Source organism: Danio rerio, chromosome 21 (assembly GCF_049306965.1).
Source record: "Danio rerio strain Tuebingen ecotype United States chromosome 21, GRCz12tu, whole genome shotgun sequence".
Classification (NCBI taxonomy): domain Eukaryota; kingdom Metazoa; phylum Chordata; class Actinopteri; order Cypriniformes; family Danionidae; genus Danio; species Danio rerio.
Window position 1 is genome coordinate 1,680,712 of NC_133196.1, and position 16,789 is coordinate 1,697,500.

At 35.8% G+C, this 16,789-nt stretch overlaps 1 protein-coding gene and 1 long non-coding RNA gene across 17 annotated transcripts in view; one reads left to right on the plus strand and one right to left on the minus strand.

Annotated features, from left to right (window-relative positions):
• The window catches only part of tcf4 (transcription factor 4), a 327,237-nt gene that overhangs the window by 69,486 nt on the left and 240,962 nt on the right, over positions 1-16,789 (plus strand). The gene's annotated exons all lie outside the window — the stretch shown is intronic.
• Positions 5,085-7,349, minus strand: LOC141379942 (uncharacterized). Its single transcript, XR_012397052.1, has 7 exons — positions 7,274-7,349; positions 6,955-6,994; positions 6,631-6,658; positions 6,438-6,491; positions 6,018-6,134; positions 5,804-5,907; positions 5,085-5,222 (listed from the first exon to the last, which is right to left on the minus strand). It is a non-coding gene; the product is annotated as an uncharacterized lncRNA (long non-coding RNA).

Sequence of the window (16,789 nt, forward strand, 5' to 3'; positions counted from 1 at the left end):
TTTATTCAGCAAGCTCCTCTCTTTTTTCCCGTCGGCCTGCAGTATTTTATGCATATGGAGAAGTTTGTTTGAAAAGTGCTGACCTCTGTGATTGCTGGTAATTTATTAGAGGACTTATTTTGAAATGATGTGTGGAATAGTAATAAGAGAGAAAAGAGAAAGATGAGGAGTGTGTTTCGCTTTCTGAGCAGCATCACACCTGCACTTCACTCTGCTTTATCATGCGTGTGTTTAGGAGTGTGTGCGAATGAGAGTGTATGGGCGTTTCCCAGTGATGGGTTGCAGCTGGAAGGGCATCCGCTGTTTAAAACTTATGCTGGAATAGTTGGCGATTCATTCCACTGTGTTGACCCCTGATTAATAAGGGACTAAACTGAAAGAAAATTAATTTGTTTCATCAAAATGAAACAAATGATTGAATGAATGAATGAATATCTGGTACTGTTGATAAAGTCATCTGTTTATGCATGTGCATATGAAATTTAATCAAATATATTTTTATTCATTCTTTTTTTTCTGATCAGTCCCTTTATAAAACCAGGGACGCCACAGAGGAATGAACCGCCAACTATTCCAGCATATGTTTTACACAGCGGATGCCCTTCCAGCTGCAACCCATACATTGGGAAACATCAAATACATATATATTTGCTGTATTATTATTTTTAAATTTACCAATGATGGGTTGCAGCTGAAAGGGCATCCGCTGCGTAAAGCTTATGCTGGAATAGACGGTGGTTCATTCCGCTGTGGCGACCCCAGATTAATGTAGGGACTAAGCCTAAAAAAAATGAATGAATAAATTATTATTTTCAAAATTTGTTTTATTTGTTCAAATTATTAGAAATTACTCAATTAACTGGAGCGGCACGGTGGCTCAGTGGTTAGCACTGTCACCTCACAGCAAGAAGGTCACTGCTTCAAGTCCCGGCTGGGTCAGTTGGTGTTTCTGTGTGAAGTTTGCATGTTCTCCCCGTGTTGGCGTGGGTTTCCTCCGGGTGCTCCGGATAGCACATGCGCTATTGATTAACTAAGTTGGCTGTTGTGTATAAGTGTGTGTGTGAGAGTGAATGAGTGTGTATGGGTGATTCCCAGTACTGGGTTGCAGCTGGAAGGACATCCGCTAGGTAAAACATATGCTGGAATAGTCAGTGGTTCATTCTGCTGTGGTGACCTCTGATAAATAAAGGAACTAAGCCAAAGGAAAATGAAAGAGTTAATTATTATTCGTCAGATATAGCAAATTAAATGAATGAATGAACGAATGAATGAATTAATAAATAAATACATATCTTATGAAATCATCTGTTTGCATATGTTTATGAAATCAAATCAAATGTATATATACAGTACATTTGATAAATAGCGATGTGGGTAGCGCTGTCACCTCACAGCAAGAAGGTCGCTGGTTCGAGCCTCAGCTAGGTCAGTTGTCATGTCTATGTGGAGTTTGCATGTTCTCCTCGTGTTGGCGTGGGTTTCCTCCAGGTGCTCCGGTTTCCCCCACAGCCCAAACACATGCGCTGTAGGGGAACTGGGTAAGATAAATTGACTGTAGTCTGTGTGTGAATGAGTGTGTATGGGTGTTTCCCAGTCATGGGTTGCGGCTGGAAGGGCATCCGCTTTGTAAAACAAATGCTGGATGAATTGGCGGTTCATTCCACTGTGGCGACCCCGAAATAATAAAGAGACTAAGCCGAAAATGAATGAATAAATCTTTGATGTATTTGCTGTACAGTATCTGTGTAAATGTGTGTTTGTGTATAGAGAGAGAGTGTGTGTGTAGTTTGTGTGTATAGTGTCTACTGAGTGTCTGGGTAAATTATGTGTGTGTAGGCTTTGTGTGTATTTACACAGTCTGTATAAAGTGTGTGTGTAGAGAGAAAGTGTGTTTGTGCGTCTGTGTGTGTGTGTGTGTGTGTCGTTTGTGTTTGTGTATAGTGTCTACAGAATATCTGTTTAAAGTGTGTTTGTAGAGAGATTGTGTATAGGTATGTGTGTGTGTGTGTGTGTAATGTCTACAGATTATCTGTGTAAAGTGTGTGTGTGTGTGTGTGTGTAGTATTTGTTTGTTAAGTATATTCATATTGTTTGAGTAAAGTGTGTGTGTGTGTGTGTGTGTGTGTGTGTGTGTGTGTGTGTGTGTGTGTGTGTGTGTGTGTGTGTGTGTGTGTGTGTACAGATAGACTGTGTGTGTGTGTATCTGTGTGTGTAAGGTAAGCATATATGTATAGTGTGTGTGAGTAGTGTCTACACAGTATCTCTGTAAAGAGTGTGTGTGTCTGCGTAGTGTGGAGTGACTTAAGTGCAGTGTTCCTCTTCCTTGTGTGTGTGTGTGTGTGTGTGTGTGTACGCATGTGCTGTATTGTCAGCAGGTGTTAATGAGATCAGTGGAGGTGCAGAAGAGCTGTGAGGGTCACCTGACTCCCGGACCCTCGAAACCTCCAGCACTGCACTGACCGTCACTCCCACCATCTGTGTGTGCGTGTGTGTGTGTGTGTGTGTTCGTGTGTGTGTGTGTGTGTTCGTGTGTGAGTGAGTGTGTTGATGTTAACACAAAGACTTTCTTTAAATACACACACGCACGCACACACAAGCACACGCGTGTCTGATGGTGAGGTGTGTATGGTGTGTGTTCCCGCTGTCAGCATCACAGGGGATCTTTAGGTGTAAATTGACCATAAGCTCAAATCTAAAGTGATCCGTCAGAAACCCAGCTGAACTCAGGCCTCGATCGCCGTCACCACGAGAATCACTGCGCACACACACACACACACACACACACACACACACACACACACACACACACACACACACACACACACACACACACACACACACTTGTACTGGAGGAAGAGGCAGATCTACACTTAAAAGTGGCTTTGTTTCGCGTTGATACACTCTTTTAATTGATTACTGTCGTTTAATTCATCTCTACTTTTAATTAGAAAAATGTAAATCTTTATTAATTTAGTAAATTGCAAAATGGGTGTCACGGTGGCGCAGTGGTTAGCACGATCGCTTCACAGCAAGAAGGTTGCTGGTTCGAGCCTTGGCTAGGTCAGTTGTCATTTCGGTGTGGAGTCTGCATGTGTGTTTGGAGTTGTGCAGTATGTAGATGATGCCAGTTTTCTCCCCGTGTTGGTGTGGGTTTCCTCCAGGTGCTCTGGTTTCCCCCACAGTCCAAACACATGCGCTATAGGGGGAGTGGGTAAGCTAAATTGGCCGTAGTGTATTAGTGTGAATGAGATTGTGTGGGTGTTTCCTAGTACTGGTTGCAGCTGGAAAGGCATCCACCGTGTAAAACATAACATGGAATAGTTGGCGATTCATTCCACTGTGGTGACCCCAGATTAATAAAGGGACTAAGCTGAAGGAAAATGAATGAATGAATGAATGAATCGCATAATAATAAATCAACTGCAATTTCCATCCAATAATACAATAATAAAAAAGTAAACATGGTTCAATTGCTTAAATTTCTTTTTTTGTTAAATACATTATAAAAAATGATTGAATAATTGAGTGTGTGTGGGTGTTTCACACTACTGGGTTGCGGCTGGAAGGGCATCTGCTGTGTAAAACATATGCTGGATAAGTTGGTGGTTCATTCCGCTGTGGTGACCCCTGATTAATAGGGGACTACGCTGTAGGAAAATGAGTAAATGAATGAATGAGAGAGTACTAATTATTAGACAGTTGACTGTACATACATCCTGTTCAATTATTTAATCAGTAAATAATATATTTATTAGAGAATTGAGAAATATAAATCAGCTAAATAAATAAATAAATAAAAAACATGGTATGATGACTTAAATAGAGAGTTAACCATACACACGTTTTGATAAATTACTTAATCATTCATTTATATATATATATATATAGTTGATTATTTATTTAGTTTTTTTATTAGTTTTATCTAGTTTTGTTGTTTATATACATTTACAGTTGAAGTCAGAATTATTAGCCCCCCTGACTTATTAGCACCCCTGTTTATTTTTTTCCAAATTTCTGTTTAACAGAGGGCAGATTGTTTCAGCACATTTCTAATCATAATCGTTTTAGAAACCTCTTTCTAATAACAGATTTATTTTATCTTTGTCATGATGACAGTAAATAATATTAGACTAGATATTCTTCAAGACACTTCTATACAGCTTAAAGTGACATTTAAAGGCTTCACTAGGGTAATAAGGTGAACTAGGCAGGTTAGGGTAATTACACTGTAAAAAAATTGACCTTAAATTCACAGTAAATTACTGGCTAATAATTGCATTACTTTCACAGTAAATTACTGTATGTAAATTCACAGTAAATTATTGTGAGGTAGTTCACAGTAATTTACTGTGGTTTTGTCACATTAAATTATTGTGAAATTACAACCATATATTGTAACTTTACAGTAGATAATGAAGTCTGTTACTGTGATTTCACAGTATTATCTTGTAGAATTAACTATATTTTACTGTGAATTTGCAAAACGATTACTGTGATTTAGCAGTAGGTTGCAGTTTAAATACCTGATTTAACTGTAAAGTTACAATTATATCCCGGATTACTGTAATTTAACAGTTTGGTGCTGTAAAATTTCAAAGCAATTTTAGGTCACACAAAAATGAAAATTCTATCTTGATTTACTCACCCTCAGGTTGTTCCAGCTCTGTTAAAAATGTTTTTTTGTTTAAACACAGGAATAAAAATATCAAATAATCCTCTTTGTGTCCAAACAACCTGAGGATGCGTAAATGACGACCGAATCTTCATTTTTGGGTGATCTGAGAAGACTCTAAAATCAAAATAAAAACAAACACACATACATTTTACAGATTTATTTAACAGCTTAATGACATCTGTGTAAACATTTCAGAAAACTTTCAAAAGGTGAAGGTGAAGCCTCAAAAATACTATAAGAACATATTCATAAAAAAATCTGACATCATATGTAGCATACATATAAAAAGCAGTGCTTCAGAGTGCGCTCTCTCATTATATATATATATATATATATATATATATATATATATATATATATATATATATATATATATATATATACATGAGAGAGAGAGAGAGAGACAAAACTTCTTGCTAAATTAGGCAGTCGTCTATTCAAGGTCAATCATTTTCCTGATAATTTTACACACTTGCTGGTTGATGTGTCTTCTCTGCTTCTTTGACTTCGTCTGTCTCCCATCTCCAAACTGGTGCCCAAAAAGCACCTATAAGCAAAAGGGCAGACAAACAGTTAGCTTCATACAACACTACTGGGACACTACTGCTGCACTACAGAGCAAAATTACTGTTAGCTCAGTTTGAACATGCTGACAATACTGTAGCTCAGTCAAACTGCAATCATTTAAACAAAAACATCTGAAAAACATTTCCATCACAAACACACAATCAAGAACAGTCCAACAACAAATAGTGGTTTTAATGACCTAGGCAGAGCATTTTAAAACAGTTGATTTGATTTACATCTTCTGTTTACAGACTATAATCTAATGCTGGGTTCACACTTATTGCAAAGTTAACACATGCATCACAGCACTTGCTCTTGAATACTAGCAGGATGTTTCTTGCATCAAGCTAATTTTTTATGATTTAAATATTAGGAAAATTTTGCAAAAAAAAAACTTGATTGAAGTGATATAGCACTTGTGTTGTATTCATTTCAATCAAGTTTTTTTGCAAATATTCCAAATATTTTTCAACGTTTTTTGAGTTTCACTTAATTTGTGCTTCCCAGTAAAAATTTCCCACTATTTATGCATTTGCAATGACTTGTATGTAATCCACTCACCTGAATAGGTAACTTCACATATGGTATAAGAGCCCCATCCTTTTAAAGACAGCTTCCCCTCTGGTCTCCAGCACAGACAAACAATTTGTGTCTGCAACACGGCCCTTTATAACAAGGGGACAAGGGGAGTCATGACTTGTGCTCCTATACATTCCTTGTTTAACCCCCCCCCCCAAAACAAGCCCTCAGTTACAATATTTATTGTAGACATTACCTTAAATTCCAGAGTGCAAAAGGCATCTTCAGCATACTTCAGTTTCAGACCAGATTCAAAGTCAGTTGTGAAATCCAGGTGAGGTCCCATGACCACTTGACCCTCCAAGGAATAAGACTAAAAGGGGGAAAGAAGGACTAAATTAGAGTTGTTTGTGAATAATTAAATTTGTTTGTAGAAACAAAGTTGACATTCCATGCTCTGCCTATTAAAAACCAAGCAAACAAACACACATGCCCAGTAAAATTGCTAATAAAAATAAAAAACTATAGTTTAAAAAAATCTTTGTCTAATATTTACTACTACTGGAGGAACTTCTGGAAGAAGAAAAAGAGTTTGTACAAGAAACTGCTCACAACAAATCTGTGAAAAACCTGACATTTAAAAATCTAATAAAAATGAGGAAGGCATCAACATTACCTTTAATAATCAAGCGAGGGTTGATTGGTAGCATCAGTGTTTCAACATCAGTGGCTGTGGCTGCAAAAAAATTTGAATATAATAAGAGTAGAATAAGACTCAACCTAACACACGCACACACTCTATATATATATAGGTTTAGATTGTGATAATGAATTTAGGTTATATTTGTGTGCTCAGAATTTACACTCACCTCACACTTTAGCTATTATCAGGTACACCTGAACACCAAAAAATAAAATCTACAGTTAGTGACAATATACAATTAGTTCTCATTAGTAAATGTTAGCACTGCATTAACACCAGTGAGAAATATACAATATGTACTGTGTTAGTGTTAGTTTAAAAGAATACAACTGAATTGTATTATAAGCCTCATTTAATAAAACAGTTAAGACTTGTTTCATAATGAGTTTAGTTTATTTAACTAACTTAACGTTAACGTTACAGTGAACAAAATTAACATACATGATGGTCACTAACCGTAACGTTAACTTAAGTGAAGGTCAGAGCTTACCTTAACGTTATAGTCATTTCACCTTTACTTCAGTCTTGTACTGAAACAGAAAATGCAGTTAACAAGAAGTTAATTAAAGAAAATTCCCTTTCTTTTTTCAGGAACTAACGTTAACGTTATGCTAATAACGTTACCTCAGAAAACACTACAATCACCATCTGGCGTCGTTAATTTCTTGCTTTAAAAAAAGGCGCGCTTAAACCCTGTCCGTGCGAGTACAACTAAAGTACTCGGTAAATTCCTGTTAAATGACACGCACTATACAGAAATACACATACAACAATCATTTAACGGACAAAAGTCATATTTTAACACTTACCGAGGATGAATCCGTTGGGTGAAGAGACGACGGCGTTGTCTGTGGTGATGGCGCTTGTTTGCGGTCGAGTCGAGTCAGTTCTGTTCAATGAATCGGCTCCTTTAAGTGAACAGTAAAGAGTCGAATTCGGCTCCTTTAAGTGAACAGTAAAGAGTCGAATTCGCCTGAAAACGATTCCGTTTTGTATAATATTGTAAGACGCAAACATATAATTCATTAATATTTCATCATATTGCTTGGTTCGTGTACTGCTTGTACACGAATTGCTTGTTGATCACTTCGAGCTCATGAACACGTCTGATAAAATATCTGAATCTGATTCAATGTCACACGAGTCCTGAACCGAAGCAGTGCAAGAGTAATATATTGATTGAAATATAAAGTTAATTATTTTCTTCGCCATTCAAAATATTACATATCTCTGACTTTAACAATAAGAATAAAGTTCGTTTGGAGTGTATTGAGAATTATTATTTTTTCCTCCCAGGATTCATTTAGCACCAAGCTGCATCAAGCTGTAATGGTGGATGAGAAGGCACATAATATTATAAATATTGCTTGTAATATGTAATGAAATAAAGTTTAAACACTTTTTCATGCGAGAATGTAGTTCTTCAAAACTCAAATCTGTGGACTGTTAGTAAAGATTGTGTGTAATTTTAAGTGTGTTTTGCCTGTAGCGGAGATCTATGACCTCCAGGCGGTAACGGCGCTCATTACTCATATATCCGCCGAAAGGCGCCTGTCTTCAGGCTAGACATTGGGACAATTGCTCCGTCTTCGATGGTTCTATATGTGTCCGAAAATGAAGTTTTAACTGTTTTTCATGCTAGAATGTAGTTGTTTAAAACTCTAATATGTGGTTTATTTATATAGATAAAAAATAATAATTTATATATATATATTTCATTCTGAGATTAGTGACCTCCAGGCGATGACAGGTGCCCAATACTCATGAAACCGTCTAAAGCAGACATTTACCCTGACATTGAAATAATTGTTGGCTGTTTAACAGTCTTTGGTTTCATTAATTAATTACTTTTTATTCCAGTTTATTATGTTTTGGCTAAGCACACAGTTATGTTCATTAAATATTATTTCCTATTCTATGTTAACTGTATAAAATTAAATAAAGGTGCAGTACAATCAAAAAGATGTTTGTAACCCAATCGTTTTGGGGGCTATAACATTATCTGTTAAAAGTTCATTTGTATTAATTTCTACGTTGAGTTTAAAAAAGGTTTGAATTTCTATAACTAACGTGCAAAAGATATAGCCCTTTTCACAGTAATTTGCTGTAATCATGCTACCTGCCATAATTTCACAATAAAATTATGAATACAACATATTACTGTGAATTTTTCAGTTAAATACTGTGAAGGGATACTAATGTAATTTACTGTGAAAAAATACAGTAACTTGTTGTGAAAACCTGGAAATTTTTTACAGTGTAGGCAAGTCATTGTATAATGATGTTTTCTTCTGTAGATTATCGAATAAAAAAATAGCTTAAAGGGGCTAATAATTTTCTCCCAAAATTGTTTTTTTTTTAAAATTAAAAACTGCTTTTATTCCAGCCAAAATAAAACAAATAAGACTTTCTCTAGAAGGAAAAATATTATCAGACATACTGTGAACATTTCCTTGCTCTGTTAAACATCATTTGGGAAATATTTAAAATAGAAAAAAAAATCAGAAGGGGGCTAATAATTCTGACTTCAACTATATATATATATATATATATATATATATATATATATATATATATATATATATATATATATATATATATATATATATATATATATATATATATATATATATATACAGTTGAAGTCATTTGTTAGTTATTAGCCCCCCTTTGAATTTTTTTCTTTTTTAAATATTTCCTAAGTGCTGTTGAACAGATTCAAGAAATGTTCACAGTATGTCTGATAATATTTTTTGTCCTGGAGAAAATTTTATTTGTTTCATTTCAGCTGGAATAAAAGCAGTTTTAAATTTTTTAAACACCATTTTAAGGTCAATATTATTAGCCCTCTTAAGCTACGTACATTTTTTTTTCGGATAGTCTGCAGAACAAACCATCATTATACAATAACTTGCCTAATTACCCTAACCTGCCTAATTAAACCTAGCTAAGCCTTTCAATTTCACTTTAAACTGTATAGAATGAGAATCAGTTTTATTGCCAAGTGTGCTTCACACACACAAGATATTTGTTTCGGCTACAGAAGCTTCCAGTGTACATTAAGTGATAAATATGAGAAACAAAAGATGATAAACATTAAACAGAGATGCAGTTAGTCGCGAAATCTAAATGTTGAATTATATGGACAGATTTGTTATAAATGTACAGGTTTTACAGTGCTGTGTACAAAAGTGTCTTGAAGAATATATAGTCAAATGTTATTTACTGTCATCATGGCAAACATAAAATAAATCAGTTGTTAGAGATGAGTTATTAAAACTATTATGATTAGAAACGTGTTAAAGAAAATCTGCTCTCTGTTAAACAGAAATTGGGGGGAAAATAAACGGGGGCGAATAATTATGACTATATAATCTGTTGTTTTAATTTAATATTTTTAATAGAAAGCTAAACAATACTGTATTATATACATTAGATTAGTCAGTACTGAAGACAAATCTGGAGCTTATCTAACAAAATAACTTGCGACGACAAATTTATACTGTATGTTAGAGAAAAATATTAAAAACAAATTTAAAAACAAGAGGACAAATCAAGAAGAAGCATAGAAAGGAAACATTAAGTTAAAATTTTGTAGGTTGTAATTTATTTTTGCAATATTTTGCTTGAATTTAATTGAATATCTTTCAATTTCCAATAATGTTTGGTGACTAAAAGATGATTATAATAAATATATCTGTTTAAGTGCACCAAAATACAGCGCCCATATTCACTGAGAAATTGAGGAAATAATTCATTCTCAAAATGGGCTGTACTCCATTATGCCAAGAGAATTAAATTAATTAAATGAAATTAAAATAAAAGCAAGTGAAATTCATTCATAATCACAGATTCATCGATTATCGCTAAATGTTAAGGTGTTCAAATCATCATGCAGATGTATTTCTATACTAGTTATCATTTAGGAGGGATTTATATTGATGCGCATTTCTCTCTGCGGTTCAGCTTCTTCAGACACGGTTGTGTTTGCAGATCTGTGTTTATTATGGTCTGGCATCTGGACTGCAGGTGGAGGACTGGAATTCTTCAGGCATCCAGATATTCCTGGGAGAAAGCGTCTGATTGGTCCAGAGCGTTAGGCCACGCCCCCTGCACTCTGACCGAGAGCTAAACGCACAGGCTGTTATTAGGAGGATTATCATGTTGATGAGTGCTGGGCTTACATTTCAGCTAGTTTTATAAGGTTTGACTATTTGTGTTTTTATTTTAAATTGTGTTTATTTATATTTATTCCTTTTTTTTTGGTACAAAGGAGTCTAATCAAGCTTCTACATATATTTTCAAGCAAATAAGATTATAATTATAAATGCAGTTTATAATATATAACGTGTTTTATATATAATTACAAATGAATTTAAAGTGTCTTTATTCAGCTTTTAGTTAGAGGATGTTGCTTGATTGACAGCTCATGTATTGTATATTCTTATATGTTGCGTGCACAAAAATACTATGGTGCTTTGAATAATTACCATAGTGTGTGTGTTTGTGTGTGTGTATGTGTGTGTGCGATGAAGACATCAGGTCAAGCTCAGTCAGGCAAGAACTACAGATGAGCCCTCGCGGGAGCAGGACCAGGGCGTTCATGTAGGACCACTCGTGTGTGTGTGTGTGTGTGTGTGTGTGTGAGCGCGTGCATGCATGTGCAGATGAGCCCTCGCGGGAGCAGCGCCGGGTCGTTCATGTAGGACCGTGAGTGTGTGTGCGTGTGTGTGTGTGTGTGTGTGTGTGTGTGTGTGTGTGTGTGTGTGTGTGTGTGTGTGTGTGTGTGTGTGTGTGTGTGTGTGTGTGACAGACTGTGAAATGACGCGTTGTTGCGCGGCTGGGCTGCACCTGGGCCCTTCAGTCCTGATGGATCGGTTTGGTCATGTGTAATAGCCCCATCTGCCGCGCCTTGTTTTTCTTTTTTACTGATAAACACTGATCCCAGCGGCTGAGCCACATGAACTGGATTCTGCCGTTTTCCCGACCGGAAAAAAAAGAAGAAGAGTGCGAAACCACAGAGGTTGGGTTATTATTAAAAGAAGTGAGAACGAAAGGAAAAGTAGGATGAAATTTTAAAGCGTATCCTTGGAGACAAGTTGCTGCATGCATTGCATCTGCCGTGTGTGAGTGTGTGTGTGTGTGTGTGTGTTAATGAGCAGTGCACATCTCACTGAAGGGTTTTGGAGCTCAGCTCCATAATGACTTTTATTACAGCCAGGAGTTTCTGTAACCAAGCCAATTCTTAATTAAAGTCGCTGACATCATGCTGTAGTAATTAAGGACTGCATTAATTAAGCTGGGTTTTTTTTTTGTGTGTGGGTTATTTTTTTCTTCGGATCGGACGGACGGATGCAGAAAGTTTGTCGGGATGCTAAGTTTGGGTCCGGGCCCCGATCATATCCGTGCATTCTGATAGCTAATTATGCTTGAGAGAACATCGACAGCTGCATTCATCATCATAAAACGTAATAATTAATGACATTCCGACAAAGAAAAATATGTAAATGAGCGCTCATTAGCATTTTCATATTCAGCTTCGATAATGCTTTTGCTGACAAGGCTGTAATTAATGAAAATGCATGTCGCAGGCAGGAGATTGGATCGGCTTCATTCCACGCACAATTCCCAAATGCTGGCATTATGGAAAACGAGGAGTGCTGCCAACTTTTTGGGGGCGAAAAAAAAAAGCACACACACTGAAAGCTCCGTATGCAAATGAGCTGCTGGCACGGAGCGCTTAACCCCTTGCAGACCGGCGAAGAGCGCGCGCATCCGGCCTGATGTGTGTTTAAGACGGGGAGCGCTGCTGGGAATGTCGGCCGTGTGCTTTTGGGAATCCTCAGATGCACCTGTCCGTCCATCCGCTGAGCCGAGACGCTGCTGCTGCGCTCCGTTACGCTGAAGAGAGAGAGAGTGTGTGTGTGTGTGTCACTGGGGTACTGAAGACAAGCAACAATGTTGTGCGTTTGTGTGTCCTTGAGTTAACACCAAAAACTGATGGAAGAACAGATTTAAGGAAGCATTCGGCAGCGTAACCCACAATGCATCAGAGCAGAGGAACACACGAGTGTGTGTCGTATACAGCTGAATGCATGCTGCTGTCACATGATTTCAGGCTTCATGTTTAATTCAGACGCATGAGCTCCTCACAAATACATGCTGCTTTTATATGTTCAGTTACAGCTTCTCTCGTTTATTTAATTGAGCTTGTTTGTAGTTTTTGCTCATGTTTATTTTGGATGATGCTTTATGCAATAGTGTCGGGTGTATGCTTGAAATGGTATCTTTTTAAACAATATAAGCATCTCACAAAACATAATCATTTTATAAACCTGATTAATTAGAATGTTTGATGATTTTGAATATATTAGTCTTTTTTTGCAGTGTAAACTGTCTGATATTTCTGGAAAATACTATCTTTTGTAAATAGCATCTCACAAAACATGCAGACCTGATCAGTATCTTTGATTCCAGTCTATCATTTGGTTTGTACATTTTAGTGGTGTACCATTATTACTGATGTTTGTTGATGAAGAGTCTGAAATATTGTGCAGTAATCAGTAATGCTCCATATTCAGTAATTCTGTTTTCTGTAAAAAGAAAAAAAATCATATATATATATATATATATATATATATAGTTTATAGTGCTGAATATTGTCTGCTATATTTTAAAAGTAGTGTCTGAAATAGTTTGCATGATTTATCACGAGCATCTCCCAAATAAATGCATTTATTACATTTACCAAATTACATTTCCTCTGAAAAATGTTTGTCTTTTACTGCACGCTTCCTACTGCTTCCTAAAAGCTGTATTTGTGTAGTGTGCAATATTCATGTTGTCAGATGACATCATCGTTTCACTTTTATTTCAGATTCACAAAACATGCAGTCATTATATAAACCTGATTCATTTCTTTGAATCCAGTTTGTCATTTTTTTAGTTGCGTAACATTATTAGTGCACACTGTCTGATATTTGTTAAAAGCAGTATCTGAAATATTGCGTAGTAATTAGTAATGTTTCATTCAGAGGCATGCAAAATGCTAGTTTTAAATTTATTAAATGTTTTCTGTAAAAAGGGGGAAAAAATGTTACATGTTACATTTCCTCTGAAAATATTTTGTCCTTTACTACACACTGCCTGCTGCCTCCTAAAAATTATTTGTGTAGTGTGTAGTGTGCAATAGTATTTATATTGCCTGATGACATCATCGTTTCACTGTTATTTTAGATTCACAAAACATGCAGTCATTATATAAACCTGATTCATTTCTTTAAAACCAGTATGTATCCCCCCCCCCCACACACACATTTTTAGTTGTGTAACATTATTAGTGCACATTGTCTGATATTTGTTAAAGAACTTTTCTAAAATAGTGTGTAGTAATCACTAATGCTCCATTTAAATGCCAGTTTTGCATTTATTTAATATGTAAAAAAAGATAAATGTAGCTTCTGGTCCTGCTTACTGTCTGCTATATTTTAAAAGTAGTGTCTGAAATAATATGAGCATGATTTATCACGAGCATCTCCCAAATAAATGCATTTATTACATTTACCAAATTACATTTCCTCTGAAAAATGTTTGTCTTTTACTACACGCTTCCTACTGCTTCCTAAAAGCTGTACTTGTGTAGTGTGCAATAGTATTCATGTTGTCAGATGACATCATCGTTTCACTTTTATTTCAGATTCACAAAACATGCTGTCATTATATAAACCTGATTCATTTCTTTGACTCCAGTATGTCATTTCCCTCCTACATTTTTAGTTTTGTAACATTATTAGTGCACACTGTCTGATATTTGTTAAAGAACGTATCAAAAATAGTGTGTAGTAATCACTAATGCTCCATGCATTTAAATGCCAGTTTTGCATTTATTTAATATAAAAAAAAGATAAATGTAGTTTATAGTGCTGAATACTGTCTGCTATATTTTAAAAGTGGTGTCTGAAATAGTTTGCATGATTTATCACGAGCATCTCCCAAATAAATGCATTTATTTTATTTACCAAATTACATTTCCTCCAAATAATGTTTGTTCTTTACTACAGGCTTCCTACTGCTTCCTAAAAGCTGTACTTGTGTAGTGTGCAATAGTATTCATGTTGTCAGATGACATTATCGTTTTACTTTTATTTCAGATTCACTAAACATGCTGTCATTAAATAAACCTGATTCATTTCTTTGAATCCAGTATGTCATTTCCCCCCCACATTTTATTTGTGTAACATTATTAGTGTACGCTGTCTGATATTTGTTAAAAAAAGTATCTAATAGTGTGTAGTAATCACTAATGCTCCATTTAAATGCCAGTTTTGCATTTATTTAATATGTAAAAAAAGATAAATGTAGTTTGTGGTGCTTACTGTCTGCTATATTTTAAAAGTAGTGTCTGAAATAATATGAGCATGATTTATCACGAGCATCTCCCAAATAAATGCATTTATTACATTTATCAAATTATATTTCCTCCAAATAATGTTTGTTCTTTACTACACACTGCCTGTTGCTTACTAAAAGCTGTATTTGTGCAGTGTGTGTAGTGTGCAATAGTATTCATGTTGTCAGATGACATCATCGTTTCACTTTTATTTCAGATTCACAAAACATGCAGTCATTATATAAACCTGATTCATTTCTTTGAATCCAGTACAGTATGTCATGTTTTCCACATTGTAGTTGTGTGACATTATTAGTGCTCACGGTCTGATATTTGTTAAATAAAGTATCTAAAATATTGTGTTGTAATCACTAATGCTCCATTTAAATGGCAGTTTTGCATTTATTTAATATGTAAAAAGGAAAAATGGTTGTTTATAGTGCTGCATACTGTCTGCTATATTTTAAAAGTAGTGTTTGAACTGAAATGATCATACAACACAATCTCAGGGCAATTCGTAGCTTTTTAATTCAGTGGCTATTTCGTAAGATCTAATTAGTACGATTTGCTTATCACCCAATGACAGTTAGGGGTGGGGTTGGGAGCCACACCTTCTTTTTAAAATCGTACATTTTCGTACGACTGAACTCATATGAATTCATACGAATTTGCCACTGACAAAATGTAAAAGACTTAAGTTTTCTCATGAGATCAGGCTGGGTTTATCACGAGTATCTCCTGAATAAATGCATTTATTTCCTTTACCAAATTACACTTCCTCCGAAAAATGTTTCTCCTTCACTACACACTTTCTAAAAGCTGCCTTTGTTTAATGTGTCATATGCAAAAGTATTCATGTTGCCAGATGACATCACCATTTCACTTTCGTTTTTAGTGGTGTGACATTATCAGTGCACACTGGCTTATATTTGTTGAAGATTCTGAAATATTGTGTAGTAATCAGTAGTGTTTCATGTAAATGCTCGTTTGGCATTTATTAATCAGAATCAGAAAGAGCTTTATTGCCAGGTATGTTTGCACAAACAAGGAATTTGTTTTTGTGACAGAGCTTCTACAGTGCAACAGAATTACAGAGACAGGACAATAAACAGATAATAAATATATAAAAAAAAGCAGTAAGAAGTGAATGTGTTTAAAAAAAAAAAAAAATATATATATATATATATAATTTTTTTATTTTATGTTTTTTTAAGTGAAGTTTATTCATAAACTAATTTCGAGAGGATCACGTGCTTATGATTGACACAGCTGGCCCTGAGTCAAGCTAATAAATAAACCACCAATTAGGATATTCCTAACCTAGTATAAATAACCAAACACCCTACCTTTAGTCATCTTCGTTTTGAAGAATCCCCCCTTCCACCCCTTCTCCTCCTCTTTTATAAAGGGCAGCACGGAGGCCCACTGGCTAGCACTGCGGCCTCACAGCAAAAAATGCCTCCGACTCGGGTATCCACCCAACCGGTCAGCATTTTCGTGCGGAGTTCATGTTCTCCCCGTGCTTGCGTGGGTTTTCCCCGGGTCCTCCGGTTTTCTCCCACACTCCCAAAAACATGACATTTAAGTAAATTGACTAAACCAAATTAGCACCAAATTCGATTCAATTCTGTTAGCAGCGCATCACCTTAGCAACCCTCACGCAGCAGGAGGGAGGGGGTCCTCGAGATCTACCCGAGTCAAACTCCCCTCTCGCCCTGCAACGGAAGGGAGCTTCGGGCTCGAGGTTTTTTTGAGCTCGGGGCTCTCTCCCGGGACAGCATGCCAAACTAGCTTATTACCAATCATCAGCTAAGTGTGAACTCTTGAAATACATTTTCTGTGAAAAGATTTTTAAAAAAAATTTAGTTTATAGCGCTGCATACTGTCCTCTAAATTTTAAAAGTGGTGTCTGAAATAGTGAGTATGATTTATCACG